This window comes from Bos indicus x Bos taurus, chromosome 22 (genome assembly GCF_003369695.1).
Source record: "Bos indicus x Bos taurus breed Angus x Brahman F1 hybrid chromosome 22, Bos_hybrid_MaternalHap_v2.0, whole genome shotgun sequence".
Lineage (NCBI taxonomy): Eukaryota > Metazoa > Chordata > Mammalia > Artiodactyla > Bovidae > Bos > Bos indicus x Bos taurus.
The window spans coordinates 2855578-2868320 of record NC_040097.1 but is presented as its reverse complement, the minus strand read 5'-3'; the positions used below and the strand labels follow the sequence as shown (position 1 = coordinate 2868320).

The following is a 12743-nucleotide window of genomic DNA, read 5'->3' as shown; positions in this document are numbered from 1 at the left end:
GGGTGTTGGTTACTTGCCAACAAGTTGGTTGCTTGTTGGTTAGGTTGCCCAGTCGGGGTGGGCTGTCATCTTATGAGAGGAGGCCGGGACCTTGGCCCAGGAAGGCAACTAACTCAGTCCTGAATCAAGGAAGACTTCCTGGAGGAGGTGGCGCTGACCTGAGCGTGAAAGAGGAAGGGCTGGCTTGGTCCCAAAAGGCTGGAGCTTCGCAGAGCAGGGAAAGAGCATGGACCTCAGGCTGTTGGGGCTGGAAGGGTGCACACGGGGGAACCAAATAACCAGCAAGACCCAATCCCTCCTTCTCAGAAAACAGGCACCCCTCCAAGGGACTGGGAGGCCCAGGGGTCCCAAGCCCCCTCCACATCTGATATCAAATCCCCACCAAGCACCTGGCCTTGGGCTGGGCCCCCAGCAGGTGCCCTTAACAAGTCTAGTCACAGAGCCGCAGAGCTGGGAGGGACTTCGTGCACATCTGCCCGTGAACAAGGGGCAGACGGAGGTGCAGAGAGAGTGCTGGACTTGCCAGGGTCACACAGCAAGGTGGGGACAGACGCAGGCTCACAGCCGGCTCCCTCACCCCTTCAGGCCCCAGCCCCCGGTTCCACCTCAAGGAGGTTGGCTGTCACTGTGTCCCTGCACAGAATCACAGGGCGCCTGCTCAGGTCCGCGCGGATCTTAAAGACTCAGGCCTGAATGATGACGATGATGATGAAGTACTAATAGCATTGCTGGGCTTCCCTGGTGATTCAGATGGTAAAGAATCTGCCTGAAACACAGGAGACGCGGTTCAAACCCTGGGTCGGGAAGATCCCCTGGAGGAGGGCATGACAACCCACTCCAGTATTCTTGCCTGGAGAATTCTATGGACAGAGGAGCCTGTCCGCTGCAGCATGGGCTGCAGTCCATGGGGTCGCAAAGAGTCGGACCTGATGAGTGCCTAACGCTTTCACTTTCAACAGTACCACTAGCAGTAATGGCTCACCGTCCTGGGTACCTGCGGGGATGAACGCTTCTCCTGTAGTACTCCCCAGCATACTCACAAGCTTTGGGAGCTGAACGCTACTCTCCTCCCTCTTTCCCTGGAAAGAGGCCCGGAGAGGTAAAGTCACTGCCTCCAGGCCCTGCAGAGGTTAGTGGCCAAGCCCAGGTTGTCCAGCTCTGCAGCCCCGCCCCCGTGGAATCGAGTCTCTCTGTCCTCCCAGGCGACAGTACACCAGGACAGACAGACACACCCCAACTCTAATCGCGTGGAAGAGTCCCCGTTGGAGGAGACGGTGCTCAGCTGGCAGCAGCCAGCCCCCCTCCCGGAGGCTGGCGTCACCTCCAGGCACTGACCGCGCCGTGTCCGCCATCCGCAGCCCTACCTTTTCCTTAATAAGTCTTGGCCCTGAACTTGTAGGTGCGTCAGAGGAGAGCAGAGACTGACAACACCGTCTTGGCAGGGCGGGGGCCGGCCCCCAGCCCGCGCCTGGCTCTTGAGGTTGTCACAGGCACCTCTCCACGCTCACTGCCCAGTGAGGGCCTGGGGGCTGGCAGGCGGGGCTCTAGGCCTGCAGGCGTGCTCTGCCCACACCTGTCTCCACCAGCCTGCTGGAATGTAGAGCCTGGCACGGCCAGGAGGCCCAGGTGTGGTGGGTGAGTCCTGCTCAGGGTGGGAAGCGGGGTGTCAGGTCGGGGGGCTGGGGGCGTGGTGGTAATGGAATAAGTGACAGCTGTGTTTGAACCCTGGGGCTCAGCTTCCTAATTGGGAAATTCTGGGCCGGTCTCTGTGCCTCTCAGAGCCTCAGTTTCCTCATCTGTGAAATGGGAATTCTGAAACCAGAGAGTTTGAAAAACAGCCAGTGTACGTCAATTAGATCTCAAGAAAGGTGGAACTTAATTACATGGTTAATTTAAAAATTATAATGAATAAAGATAAAAGCAACTGGCTAGTGCCAGGCATGTAGTGGACGTCCTGCATAGTGGCTTCCATCCCTAGGTGAACCAGATGGCTTTCCAACCTCATTCAGGATTCAGTCTTGAGGAGTGGGGATCATGGCTGGTAGGTTTTGAACTGTGGTGTTGGAGAAGACTCTTGAGAATCCCTTGGACTGCAAGGAGATCCAACCAGTCAATCCTAGAGGAAATCAGTCCTGAATATTCACTGGAAGGACTGATGCTGAAGCTGAAGAAGCCCCAGTACTTTGTCCACCTGATGCAAAGAGCCAACTCATTGGAAAAGACCCTGATGCCCGGAAAGATTGAAGGCGGGAGGAGAAGGGGACGACAGAAGATGAGATGGTCGGAGGGCATCATCAGCTCAGCGGACACGAGTCTGAGCAAGCTCCGGGAGTTGGTGATGGACAGGGAGGCCTGGCATGCTGCAGTCCGTGGGGTCGCAGAGAGTCGGACACGACTGAGTGACTGAACAACAGCTTACTATCCACCCCCCTCCAGCCTCCCCTCTGTGCTCAGACTCTATACTCCTGAAGTCCCTTCTCTCTCTGGCCCCTGAGCCCTCTGTACGCTGTTCCCTCTGTCAGGAAAGCAACCCTTCCCCCCTCCCATCTGGCCAGTTCTCCTTCATCTTCCTCTGCTTAGACCTCACCTGCTGTTTCTGAAACAGTCCAGATAGTGAGCCCTCAAGGGTAGGGCCCACATATGTCCCGAGCATGAGCGTGTCCACGGTGCTTCCTGGGCCCTGGTACACAGGAGGTGCTCAGTAAATGCTCAGCGAAAGGTTTGCTCACGCTTGCTCTCCTCTAGGGATGGAGCTCCATTACTGTCAGGCAGCAGGGCCAACCGTCCAGCCCGCCAGACTGTCTTCATGAAGCCCTTTTGTCTGCGCTCCGGGTCACAATTCTTCGCCTGCGATGGCCGCCAAGACGCAGCAGGTGTCAGCGCTGGAGGCCCGGAGATCCATGAGACGCGGCTCAAGGGTGACGGAGCAACGGCTGCGATGGCCGGAACAGCGTGTCAGCGGCCACACCGTGGGGCCTGAGAGTCCTCATGTTCTGGACACCTGATTTGTCCGGGCCCAACTGGCAAAAGGAAAGAGGAACAAGAACCCAGGGTGAAGAAAAAGAGGAAATCTGATGTTGGCTTTGCTCACGCCAGCACCCTCCGCCCCGCCCCACAATTTCCTTCTGTTGCCTCTGCAAGGAGGGTGTGCATGGCTGGACCCATGAGACCTCCCCCCCAGAACACTCCAGGCCTTGGGTACCAGGCGGAGCCTTTTCTCCCGACGACCCTCAGAGGACGCGATCCCCAGTGGGCCAGGAGTACTGGGACCATTACCCCCTCTTCCCTGCCCAAGCCTCTTGAAATCACCTGTGGCCCCTCCTCCTGTTCCAGCCCTGCAGGGAGATTTTCGAGGTCACTAATACCCAGAGCTTTGAACTGGGGATATCTCCAGTATGGACAGAAAGCTTCCCCCGGCTCCTTAGGCGCTTTGCTGAGCAGACTCACACCGCTAAGCTTTCCTGACCGAGTCAGAGCCGCACTGCCAACTGAAATACCAGCTGTAAGTCAGTGAGGTTGTGGACTCCTGACCCCACACGGGTGGCCCCAGTTAGCCGCTGACCTCTGTCACTTTCCTTTGCCCTCTTTTTGCCCTTGGTTTTTCCAAGAATAACTACAACACCTTCCCTTGCACGGGCTCGTCGTATGACATCACCCTGACACTCCTCTCTTTGAGGGGTAAAGTCCCCGTGTTCTCTTCCCTTGAGTCTTTGGCGAAGATAAAACAATGCTGAGCAGCTTCCAGGGCAGGTCATAGCAGTAAGGTACCATCCCCCTGGTTCTTCTGGGACACTTGCTCTAGGAACCCAGCTGCAGAGCTGTCAGGAAGCCCAGGTAATCTGTGGAGACCCATGTGGGGAAGCTCAAAGGCTCTGCCAGTTGAGCCGAAGGATGACCTGGAGTTGACCAGTAGGCGGGACGGGGAAAGGGTACCCAGCAGACAAGGGGAGCAGCATGTGCAGAGGCTCAGAGGCAGGAGAGAGCTTGGTGCACCTGGGCAGTGCCAAGAGGTGCAGGGTGGGGGGCAGGGCACGCCACGGAGGCCGGAGGGGATGGAGTGCCTGTGGCCAGGGCCCAAGAGGACGCTGGAGGCTGGCTGAGCGGGAGGGCCTGGGCAGCTGGGGAGAAGCGTAACACATGATGGCAGTGCTGTGCAACTTCAGCCGGGTGGGCAGTGCACTCAAGGGGCTGAGCCTGCAGGCGGGTGGGAAGAATGAGACCTGCTGGGGGCCTGGACTAGGGTGGTGGCAGTGGGGATGGAGGGAGAGCTTTGTGGGCGGTGGTACCACTGGGTCTCTCGGCCAGGCTCACTGTATTACTGCAGCTGGTGTGACGGCTGGGGGGAAGGGGACAGCCTCTGACCTATAGGATGGCCGCCTGGGGTCAGTCTTCGGCAGCAGGGCCATGATGGGGTCAGAGTGGCAGGCCACGTGGGGTGTGAATCCCAGAGGCCTGCAGCCCAGGCTCCCCCACCACCATCAGGCTGACAGGAACAACAGCGGTCCTTACCAAGGGCCTCCTGCACACCAGACACTGGCGAAGAGTGTGGCATCCTCTCTTGTAATCGTCTACGAATATGAGGTAGATGCCCATTTTACAGGTGAGGAAACTGAGACTCTCAGGTAAGGTAAGCCACCATCCCAAGGCCTCTCAGTTGGGAAACCGCATAAGCAGGACCGGACGTCGGCACCTTCCTGGAGGCTGTGGAATCCGCCCGCCTTGGGGATGAGCCACCAGGTCTGGCATTTGCAGATTTCTGAGGAGCTTTGGGCGGGAGGCTGCGGGGTCAGAGACATCTCATTGGAATGTCAGAAGGAATGGGCTGAGTCAAAGTCCACTCAAGCCAAATTCCCCAGATTTTGTCTGAAGAAATCCTCCCACTGCTCACACAGGAATAAAAGATTGGAGAGTCAGGCCTGTGCTGAGCTATGACGGGGTGAGGGGCCCAAGCCAGGTCTGGGGGTCGCAGCCAGGCCTCCGGCCCAGGAGCGGCTCCTGGAAGAGGCTCTGCCCCAGCCCCTGCTGCCTCCGTGCTGCCTCCGGATGGAGGTACAGCTTTCTGGAAGTCCTCAGCCTAGGGTCTGGGCTGGAACAATGACCTTGTCCCTGGGGGGCTTCAGGGGCTACGGGTTACCATCTCATAGGCTCTGTCTCTCCTGGGCACATGTGTCCATCCTCCAGATCTGTCCTGCCAACCTGGCTGCCTGGCTGATCTACCGGGGAGCCTTGTAAAAACTAACGCCCGGGGACATCCCTGCCGGCCCGGTGGCTAAGACTCCGTGTTCCCAAGGCAGGGGTACCCTGGTTCCACCCCTGGTCAGAGAACTAGACCCCACATGCAGCAACTAAGACTGAGGATCCCGCGTGTTACCACCAAGACCCTGCACAGCCAACAAAAATCAGAAAACCCGGCGGCAACAACTGACACGCAGGCCGCAGGCCAGAGCCAGCACCATCAAAGTTCCTCATTTGATCCCGACGCGTGGCTGGCGCTGAGAACAGCCGTGAAGAGCGTTGCCTTTGGGATCACACGTGTGCGGGCTCAACTCCGGACTCTGCTTGTGTGCTGGGTGACCCTGGGCACGTTTGGCAACCTCTCTGAGCCTTGTCTCCTCCTTCTATTGAGGGACACTCTTGTCATGGGCCTGAAGGGATTAAAGCATATGATTTGGGTCCATAGCTTGGAACTTAGAGCTCAAAAGGAAAAAAAAAAAGGCACCTAAATTCATCCTGCTCACAGCAACATCGACCTTGCTGAGTGGAAGGGGACACTCTGACTCGGGATTTCAAAGGAGCACGTCAAAAAGGGACTTCTGGAACCGAGCTCGGAGGCTGGAACCGTTACGCTGAAGTCCCATCACAGCCAGACATGCTTGATGCCTTCCTCCTCGAGGATTCGGGAGTGAAGGCCAGTGTCGCTGACGTGGGCGGTGAATTCGAGGGCTACGTGGGCTTTCTGTCTGGAATCAGCGGGTCCTGCCGTGTGGGACCAGGGATGTTTCCCAGAGCAGGGCTGCGGCTCTGGCAGCTTGTCAGAGCCCCCTCTGCCCTGCCGCGCCTGCAGCACCCCTCCTGGGCCGCAGGATGGAGGAAGGGGCTGGGAGAGCAGCCCCCGCCCTGGCCAGGGTGATGCACACACCACGTGCCTTGACGAAACAAGCCGTGTCTGGCGCTCTCCGCTCGCCACATTCTGTTGTGAACACCTTGCATACCTTGCCTCATTTGCTCCTCCAAACTACCTTATGAGGTGAGCGTCCTTAGGCTCCATTTTGCAGATGGGAAAACCGAGGCGCGGAGCAGTCAAGCAAGCACCTTGTGCAAACCAACGCACGGTAAGTGGCAGAGGCAAGGGCTGAGCCCAGCCTGGCCCGCTCCGTGAAGCACGGAGAGCTCCCTGAGCCGTCCGCCATCAGGGTGGCTGCGCACAGAGGCGGCTCCACAGAGGAGGAGGCCGAGCTCTGGGGCTTTGCAGCCCTAGGGCCACAGGCCAGCCAGACTCTGGACCGGGCCTGTCTGACGTCAAAGCCTGGCTTTGATTAGCTATCCATTTCACATGCAGTGTGTGTCTATATCAGTCCCAGTCTCCCATTTATCCCTTGCCCCGCAGCCCCTTGCTTCTCCCCGCCAGCAGTCGTGTTTGCTTTCGATACTTGTAACTCCATTTCTATTTTGTAAATAAGTTCATTTGTTCCATATTTTTAGATTCTACATAAAGGTCTAATCTACCAAACAGCATAAGGAACGCTTCTCATTATTCTGTAATGACCTTTATGGGAAAAAATTTAAAGAAAGAGTCCATGTATATTCACTCTGCTGTACAGCAGAGACTAACGCAACCCCGAGAAGCCACTATACTGCAATAAAAATAAAACAAGGACTTCCTTCATCCTTTCATTCACTTATTTATTCATCCACTCTCTCTCTGTCTCATCAGCACTTTAGAGCATCTACTGTAAACCTGGCCTTGGTCTGGGTGCCGGGGAGACAGAGATGAGACAGGCCCTCTGCCCCCAAGGCCGTCCCAGGCAGTGGGGCAGACTAACAAGCAATCTCCCTGGAATTTGGAGAAAACAGAGACTGAGAGGGCCTCCCTGAGGAGGAGGAGACTGAGAGGCATCACCCAGCTTTCAGCTGGGCGTCAAGGGATGAACAGGAGTTCACTCGTGAGGCGGAAGATAGATGGGTCCCAGGCTGGGCAGCCAAACTAGCAGGAGCGAGAAAGGAGCTGAGCCCTGCCCAGATGAGAGAGAAATACCACATATTCCTCATTCCCAAGGTCAAGGACACCCTCCTAACTACGCATGCACAGAAAGGCTCCTTGGAGGTCAAAAGAGCGGGGGTATTGCCTCACAGTAAGTGATGTCAACGTACCCACCAGCCTTCTCGCTAGAATCCATCTTGGCTCAGAGAGAAGCACACAGGAAGACGCCGAGACGGACCGAACACGGACTCTGAACCAGGTGAAGTAAGGGGACTGCCCACAGGAAACCCGGAAGAAATGCCCCAGAAAGGCGAGCCAAGCCACCACGAGGGCGTGACTCTCTCTGACCTGCCCGTGTGACTATGCACATGCACACGTCTTCCTCCTGACAAACACTGGGCTCGCTTCCCCGCTGTCCGCCTCTGTGTGGAGATTCACTTCCACACAGGCGACAAGCTGGGCCTCATCACTGGCCGCTGGTCCCCGGGGGTCTGGTGGCCAGGATTCGACGCGCCCCCTGCCACTGCCTGGGCTCAGTCTCTGGCTGGGAACTGAAACCCTGCTTCAAGTCGCTGCGGGCCGAGGCCACCGAGGTCACCGGGGCCTGGCCAGGGCGAGTGAATCATCTCACAAGTCACAAGACCGAGCTGGTGACCTTGGCGAAGGAGGCTGCAGGGGAGAGAGACGCTGCTGAACCTGGCTCCATCACTCCCTAGACAAGTGAGCGTGACTGAGTCACTTCCTTCTACGCCTCAGTCTCCCTTCCTGGAAAATGGGGGCCCTAGTGTCCATGTGTCAGGCTCCCCACCAGTTCATCACCCGGCCCTCCCTTCCTTGTTGGGGAGTGCTTGTGTGGCCCCTTTCTCTGGTCCTTGCTTGTGCTGGGCTCTCAGTCCAGTCCCCCCACCACCACCCCAGTCTCCCAGCTTCCAAGGTGTCACCTGTCCAATCCGTCGGGAGCTTTCTGGGACACATTTCTGACGTGGCGCGTCCCCTGCTCAAATTCTGGGGCTCCCCATTGCTCCAGGATGAAACCCAGGTCCTTGTGCTCTGGGCCTTGGGGAGCTGGTCACCCCTGCCCTTCTGTCTCCTCCCCACCAGCGGACGTTGGTAATTTGATCTCTGGTTCCTCTGGCTTTTCTAAATCCAGCTCGAACCTCTGGAAGTTCACAGTTCACATACTGTTGAAGCCTCGCATGGAGAATTTTGAGTGTTACTTTGCTAGCGTGTGAGATGAGTGCAATTGTGAGGTAGTTTGAACATTCTTTGGCATTGCCCTTCTTTGGGATTAGAATGAAAACTGACCTTTTCCAGTCCTGTGGCCACTGCTGAGTTTTCCATATTTGCAGGCATATTGAATGCAGCACTTTAACAGCATCATCCTTTAGGATTTGAAATAGCTCAACTGGAATTCCATCACCTCCACTAGCTTTGTTCATAGTGATGCTTCCTAAGGTCCACTTGACTTGACAGCAGCAGTAATGTGCAACAGACCTCAGTCTCATAAGGGAATCTGATAAATAAACTTCTCACAAAGTCATGTGTCAGGGAAAACAGTTGGGAGACTGTTCTAGCTTAAAGAGACTGACCTGGTCGTCACGTGCGACATATACCCCCTCTCTAGACCTGGGTTCCAGGAACTTCCCCGGCGGCCCAGTGGTTGAGCCTCTGTGCTTCCAATGCAGGGGGCGCGGGTTCAATCCCTCGTCGGGAAACAGATCCCACAGGCTGCACAGTGCAGCCCAAATAAAATAAAATCAATAAGAGGATCCTGGTTCTGGGAAGGAAAAGAGGACAGAGGGAAGACCCAGCCACGTGGAATACCCGGGGGCAACTTGAGTCTGGATGGAGAATTAGTAGATCGTTTTAATTTTCTCTCGTAATAATGATGACGTACTTATGTTGAGCAAGGTCCTTGCTCTTTGGGGACACATGATCAAGTATTCAGCAGTCGGGAGGCGTGAAGTCCTAGCTTGGGCTTCAGCCACAGAGCACACGTGTTCTGTTCTGAGGAGCCCTCACTGTGGTCATGCCTCTGGGCTACCGCACATGTGGTTCCCCTGCCCGAGATGCTTGTCCTTGCTGGGTCTAACGAGATGCCAACCACCCAGGTTAAGGGCTGTGGAGATGAGATCTGAGGGGAGGGACCAGGGAGACTGGAAGGACGGGAAAAGCAGAGGCACGGAGTTTTGCCAACACTTTATGCCACAAGCAGGGCTCTCCTAGAAGCTGGCGGCCAGACCTCAGGCTTCAGGGGTGAGTACTAGGCCACCGGGAAGAGGCGAGGTGAGCAGGCAGGGCACGCAGTGCAGGGTCTCAGGCTGCCAGAAATCTGGGGCATACAGTTCTGTCTGGTCTTGTCCGCGGTCAGGAAATGTTTACCGGAAAACAAACACTCTCGTCCCTGATTAAGGGCGATGGTGAGGACCCTCAAGCCCTCTAACCAAGAGAGGCCTTACCCGGAGGGCTGAGCCTGGCCACATCCCTTGTCCTGGAGGCCCGCCTGGGCTGCTCGAGGGAGGCAGGCCCCCACAGAGAGGTCTCCGCACACTAGACAGACGTTTTCCTCCAGATGCTGTTCAGGGACTGTGTTTCGAGGTGCTGGAGACATCTGAGGAGAGGGAAACGCTCTGGAAGCAGACAGATCCCTTGGGGTGGGGGCAGGGGGGCGGGGGGCCTTGCCTCTTTCTAGAGCTTCCTTTGATGCATCCCTCAACGGCCCGTGGCCGGGAAGGGTTTTTTCCAGGACACTGGGGGCTCCCGAGAGTTCCGATGGGCACGACCAAATCCAAGACCGCCTCCTCGTGCCTCTTTGTCCATCGTCTGCCTACATACCTCCCGGGATGGGAGGCTCACTTCCTGGCCAGGAAGCCCACACACAGTTCAGCTGGAACCGGCTTCACCCTCCCTTGCCGTGAAGGGTCTTGGGCTTCCTCGCCCTGGGAAGCGCCCTGCAGAGGCTTGGGGTCAGCAGTCAGCTCCCTGCCGCTGCCCCGCCCCTGGCAAACAGTTCCCTCCCTTTCCCCTCTTCCACCCCAGCCTGGAGCACCTTCATGCCTCGACACCCGGGCTGAGCTGACCCAGGAAGCCAGGAGAATTAGTGGTATTGAAGCATGGTTAAGGGGGCAGTGTTAGCCCTACAGCCATGGGGTCTAACTCCAGCAGGACCACTTCCTGGCTGTGTGTCCTAAATTCCCTGAGCCTCCACTTACTCATCTGTCAAATGGGAACAATGAGGCGCCTCCCTCACAGGGCTGAATAAGATAAGCTGGGCGGGCCTTTCTGCACCTCCCCGCCACCCCGCTCTGGGGCTCAGCCTGCCTCAACGCCCTCCCCAGCCCGAAGGGTCCGCCCCTTCCTCTCTTTGCGCTCTGCTCTTTCCAGCCCCCAAGCTGTTGCCTCCGCCTGGTATGTCCACTCCTCTGCCTTCTTGGTTGCCCACCCCATTCATCCTTCAGGGAGGGCACTGCTTCCAGAGCCTCAGTCTCCCCACCAGAGAGGTTTTGGGGCAGGATGACTGGGATCTGGGGCCGGAAGACTGTCCTCTGTTCAGATCGCATGACCCTGCGCGAGACCCTTCTGCCCCTGAGCCTCATTTGGCCTCTTCTGAGAAATGGGGACAAGAACCAAGCTCTTGCCCTGTGCTCTGGCATGTCCTGGGAGCTGCAGAGGTGCCCCTGGGGTGCAGGTGCAGCTGTGCAATTGTGCATTTCCTGGAAAAAGAAAGCCATTTGGGCCCAACCTTCAGGGCCTGAAGCGTTGCGGTTACATAAATTCCGAAACTCATTTTTCCCTGTAATTATGACAAACTCCTGGAGCCCCGAGCGAGTGGGCCCCGGCCTCAGTTCTCGCTTCTGCACTTGTTGGAACAAACCCCAGAATTAATTTAATTACCGTCCCGGGCTTCCGTCCAGGTGGGCCCTGCCAGGGCGCCTCCCTCTGGATTTCATTAAGTCTCTTGTCAACCTCACCCGCTCCGCACTCCGGGCTTCTCTCGGAGCCAGCCCACCGAGCCGGGGAGGGACCGGCGCCGGCCCCAGCTCCTCAGCATGGACTTTGTCTGCCTGGGGCTTCCCACAGGTCCCTCCCTTAATAGCCCTGGAGCCAGGAGGCTCCTTGGCAGGGAGGCGGGAGGCTGGGGTCTGGGAGCAGACACAGAGGCAGGTCCTCTGGCCATGTGGGCAGTTTTCAGGACAGTGTCTGCAGACAGAAGCTAGGTATGGAAGGCGTAGAGGCAGCTTCAGTTGGTTGCAGGGAGGGAGGGAGCTCAACAGTTCTGGAAGCTGTGTTCAGGCTTCCGCCTCACCAGGCACCCATGGGGAAGCTTCTGAGCATAGACGCAGGCTGAATCCTGCTCCAACTCTCGCAGGATTCCTGGTCCCAGACACAGCCTGGTCACAACACCGCCTCAGACAGAAGCCGAGCTGTGATGCTGCTCCTGACCTGGGCCTTGAAGCCACTCCCAGATGGAGCTCTGGTTCTGGTTCCAGACTGAGCCCTGAGCCTCGTCTCAGTCTAAGGCCTAGATTTGTTCCCAGACGAAGCCCTGGTTCGGCTCGTAGACCTACCCCTCGACTCAGTCATGAACGGAGCCCTGGTCTCAGGGTGACTGGGCCGGGTCACGATCCCACCAGCTTGTTTGGGAATTCCAGTCGCTCGCCTCCTTGCCAGCGCTTGGCATGGTTAGTCTTCTCACTTCAGTTCCAAAAGTACTGGTACCTCCTTGGGGCTTAGTTTGCATTTGTGACAAGTGATGTTGAACATCTTTCCGTGTGTTCCAGTTCAGTTCAGTCGCTCAGTCGTGTCTGACTCTGTGACCCCATGGACTGCAGCATGCCAGGCCTCCCTGTCCATCACTATCTCCCAGAGTTTGTTCAAACTCATGTCCATTGAGTCGGTGATGCCACCCAACCATCTCATCCTCTGTCGTCCCCTTCTCCTCCTGCCTTCAATCTTTCCCAGCATCAGGGTGTTTTCAAATGAATCAGTTCTTCACATCAAATGGCCAAAGGATTGGAGCTGCAGCTTCAGCATCAGCTCTTCCAGTGAATATTCAGGACTGATTTTCTTTAGGATGGACTGGTTGGATCTCCTTGCTGTCCAAGGGACTCTCACGAGTCTTCTCCAACACCACAGTTCAAAAGCATCCATGTGTTTATTGGCCATCATATATCTTTTGTTTTGCCCATTTTAAAACTGTGTTGACTTTTTAAAATTGTGGTAAGAGATATATAACATAAAGCTTACAATTTTATTCATTCTGCTTTCTGTCTCTGTGAATTTGACTCCTCTAGGGACCTTAACTAGGTGGATTCCTACAGTATCTGTCTTTTTATAACTGGCTTATTTCATTTAGCACGATATCCTCCATGTCAATCTAACCTGGTGTCAAAACTTGCTTCCGGAGATCAGCCCTGGGATTTCTTTGGGAGGAATGATGCTAAAGCTGAAACTCCAATACTTTGGCCACCTCATGCGAAGAGTTGACTCACTGGAAAAGACTCTGATGCTGGGAGGGATTGGGGGCAAGAGGAGAAAGGGA

General features: G+C 56.5%; 1 long non-coding RNA gene across 1 annotated transcript; it reads right to left on the bottom strand.

Moving 5' to 3' along the window:
• Nucleotides 1-1857: 1857 nt before the first annotated feature.
• Nucleotides 1858-8322, bottom strand: LOC113880846. The gene is made up of 3 exons (XR_003507848.1): nt 7372-8322; nt 2588-3020; nt 1858-2116 (listed from the first exon to the last, which is right to left on the bottom strand). It is a non-coding gene; the product is annotated as an uncharacterized LOC113880846 (long non-coding RNA).
• Nucleotides 8323-12743: the final 4421 nt, after the last annotated feature.